Source organism: Globicephala melas, chromosome 5, assembly GCF_963455315.2.
Source record: "Globicephala melas chromosome 5, mGloMel1.2, whole genome shotgun sequence".
In the NCBI taxonomy this organism is placed as follows: Eukaryota; Metazoa; Chordata; class Mammalia; order Artiodactyla; family Delphinidae; genus Globicephala; species Globicephala melas.
Genome location: NC_083318.1, coordinates 104,757,032 through 104,760,980, shown reverse-complemented (window position 1 = coordinate 104,760,980; position 3,949 = coordinate 104,757,032). Strand labels below are relative to the sequence as shown.

The following is a 3,949-nucleotide window of genomic DNA, read 5'->3' as shown; positions in this document are numbered from 1 at the left end:
TAATATTAAATCGTTGCTGATTAAACACAGAAATGAGTAGAAAAAATACGAATAATTATTTTAGATCATTTTAAGTTATTCAAATACTGCTATAGTTGACACTAAAAATATTACCAAAGAAGACCCTTTTGTTACCGGCTGTGGCGGGGTGGCAGGGCCGGCGCCAGCAGGAGGCCCGGCGCCCACGGTGTACGTGCTGCCGTGCAGAGGGGCGCCGCGTGGCCGGGGTCCGGGCCTGCTGCCACTGCTGGCAGCTGTGCATCATGAAAGATGAGCCAGCAGAGGCAGAGCTAATTTTGCGTGATGCTCTTCATCTTGCCTATAAGAGTGATAACAAGAAGGCCATCACTTACACTTACGATTGGGTGGGAAAACTTTTTAAACCAACAATGAGTTACCTGCTTGGAAGGGCCATGGAACAGGAAGACAATGCAATAATAGAAATCTCTCTAAAGCTGGCCACTATTTATGCTGCTCAGAATAGACAGGAATTGGCTCTTGTTGGTTATGAATTCTGCATTTCAACTCTAGAGGAAAAAGTTGAAAGAGAAAAGGAATTATCAGAAGACACTTTGTCAGTGGAAGAGAAAGCCAACACCCACCTCCTCTTGGGCACGTGCCTGGACACCCATGCCCGCTACCTTCTGTTCTCCAAGCAGCCATCACAGGCACAAAGGATGAATGAAAAAGCTTTGCAGATTTCTGAAGAAATACTAGGAGAAAGACACCCACAGACCATCGTGCTGCTGAGTGACCTGGCCACCACCCTGGATGCACAGGGCCACTCCGATGAGGCCTGTGTTCACGCGCAGAGGGCATCAGACCTGGCGAGACAGGTGGGGCACCCTGAGCTCCACGTGCTGCTCAGGAATCTAACTGCGATCCTGATGCACAGAGAACGATATGCACAAGCAGAAGAGATCTACCAGGAAGCACTGAAGCGAGCAAAGCTGAAAAGAGATGAGGTTTCTCTGCAGCACATCAGGGAAGAACTGGCTGAGATGTCAAGAAAAAGGAGACCCATATCATAACCTTATTAAGCTCTAGACCTCTTTTTGTTGTAGGGAATTTATAGTAACACCTCTTTTTCTAGTCCCAGTGGCACCCTGATCAATGGCTTAAATTCCTTACCCTTGACACTCAAGTCCCCTCAACTTAGCCTTGCTGGAGGATAAGCTGTATACACGGCCACGTTTGTTTTGCAAAGAAAACTTTCACCCCCACCTGATTTTGCTTCTAGGGATGGGTGTCAGTTAATGCTTTTCATTGTAGCAGATGGTTGGTTAGGTGCTGTCCATGCTGGTCCGAGAATAACTCTAGATTAAGAGGGGCCAGTTTCCCTCTGGGGTGGGATCCGGCATTTCAGCCAGCCAGGCGTCTCTCCCACAAGAGTTTTGTCCACCAATTTGCTGCCTTCTCTTATCAATACCTGGCAGAACAGAGCTACCGGTCTTATGGCAAAGGGGGATGACGGTGAATTGTTTTCTCTTATAGTCTACCTCCTGAAGCCCAGTGTGGGATTTAATGCATAAAAAAGTAGTATCTTGGCTTGCCACCAGCATCCAGCATGAAGTTTTGTTTTTTTTTTTAGAATTTTATTTTAATTTTTTATTGAAATATAGTTGATTTTATTTATTTTTTTAACATCTTTATTGGGGTATAATTGCTTTACAATGGTGTGTTAGTTTCTGCTTTATAACAAAGTGAATCAGTTATACATATACATATGTTCCCATATCTCTTCCCTCTTGCATCTCCCTCCCTCCCACCCTCCCTATCCCACCCCTCCAGGCGGTCACAAAGCACCGAGCCAATATCCCTGTGCCACAGCATGAAGTTTTAAAGTGGGAATTAGGCACTTGAAAGCGTAGTGCCCATTTGATTATAAATAAAAGTGAACTGTATGTTTTTGTATGTATCTGGTTATATACAACTGTGAAAAAAGGAGGGCAAGGAATGATGACGCCCTGCATCCCTGCTCTCTGAGCATTCACTCCTCTGCACCTGGTCACAGTGTCTCCAAACCCTCTGACTCCGAGTGGGGCCCTGTAGGTGTAGTGTTGAAAGCTTCCCAGTCATTCTGATGTGTCTCGCTGGTGCTGTAGAAGAACCAGTGCCCTGGACCCTAGCTCTGGCTTTTGGAGTTTGGGTCTCAGTATCCTCGTGTGTAGTGAGAGTCTCTCTTAGCCCTGGAAGAAGGCATCTGGTGGATGACCTTACCTGGATAGGCCGCTGTGTTGAGAGCCTTATCACACTGCCTCAGAGTGTGCAAAGTACACAACACAGGGTACTTTAAAAACACTTTAAACATTTCATCTGTTTCACAGGTACTTTAAAACATCGATGATGTTTTCACCCCAGCAGTTCTGCGGTTCTTCTAGGTACCACGAAGGAACCCTGTTGCTGCTGGTATGCCGGTGGGGGTGGGGTGGGCAGGATAAACTTATAGTTGGGTTCCTGTGTACATACTGGGAGAACCCTTTCATAATAAACTAGACACTCTACAATAAAATAAAACAAAAGGAAGAAGACCCTTTTGCATGAGGCCCCCATCTTTTTCCCTTTTCTGCCCACTGGTACCACCGTCAGACTCAAGTCAACTTCAGCTGCCTGGACTGATCCTGATCTAACAGAGGGATATTTAAACAGCTCCAAGAGTCTTATCTCCATCTCGATATTACACCATTGCAGTTCTGATAACTAGGTTTTCACCTCATTTCCAAGCACTGGTCCCACCTGTGGGTCTTTTACCCGGGTTTCTTCCATGGTCCCAGTTTTTCAGCACCAAATCTCATAACTTACCTTGCAATAACAGCAGTAGTAATACAAATAACAACACATCTTTGAGTAATAATAACACATCGTTGAATAATAATAGCAATAATTACATTCTTGAGCACTTGCTACATGCCAGGCAGTTTTCAAAATGCATTACACACATTAATTCATTTAATATGTGCATCGGAGGTGCCCCCTTTGCCAGCTTTCCTCCTAGAATTGTAAACCGACTGGGAACTTTGTCCACGAGCAGAAGCCTCTCTCTGCATGGAGAGCAGCCTTAACACTAAGGGTCTTGATCCCTTCATCCCATTATTGAAGTGTTGTCTACATCAATTTCTACTGGATTTTAGGGCCCTTAGCATTTCATTTTATACCCTCCCATCCACTCCTGCTGTAGCTTGTCCTGACTACAACCTCAAGACAGACAACTTCTGCAACCAGAGCCTGCAGTTGGTCAGCTGCCCAGGAATCCCTGCCTCCTCAGAGGAAGGGGGCAATAGGGGGCAGTAGTGGTGCCAAGCTCTCCTTTCCTCACCGGCCCTGCTTTGCTCTCAGTTACTGACATGTCCTAGTAAATCCTGAAATGCATCTCTCTACGGCATTCATGTCAGGGCCAAACATCACCATGTCCACAGGGTACTTGATGGAACGAACTGATTCATACTAATTCCATGTAGCAAGAAACTATAAAACAGGACCTTATTGTATTTATTTGCAAAATGTTTTAAAATTATCTTTAAAGGGTTTCTTTCAGAGTAGGTAATAAATACTCCCCAGAAACCCTAAGCATAGCAATCAGCATATGTGAAGTAATCAAAAGAATAAAACAATATGTTTAATCAAGAATACAACTCTTTCTGGGTCATGCTAGAGAAATGAGGTAACAGGACAGGCTCAGGGTCAAGCAATTAGGAGTTTTAATGTTGGTCTGCCATTTACCAGCTGCATGAGGTAAGGAATTTAAGTTCTGCATCTGTTTCTTCATCTGTTAAATAGAAATGCTGCGACACTTCTATCTTTCAGTGCTGCAGTGGGGTTTCAAAAATGGCATTTCAAAGTGCCTGGCACAGAGTGTGGCACAAATACATGCTCAGTAGTGGTGAGGACGCTAGTGATGTAATGATGATGACCATGGCCATGGCCATGGACCATGGAGATATGCTATTTG

At 44.8% G+C, this 3,949-nt stretch overlaps 1 pseudogene; it reads left to right on the top strand.

Annotated features, from left to right (window-relative positions):
* The first annotated feature begins 248 nt into the window (after positions 1-248).
* Positions 249-1,031, top strand: LOC115847314 (tetratricopeptide repeat protein 19, mitochondrial pseudogene; annotated as a pseudogene).
* Positions 1,032-3,949: the final 2,918 nt, after the last annotated feature.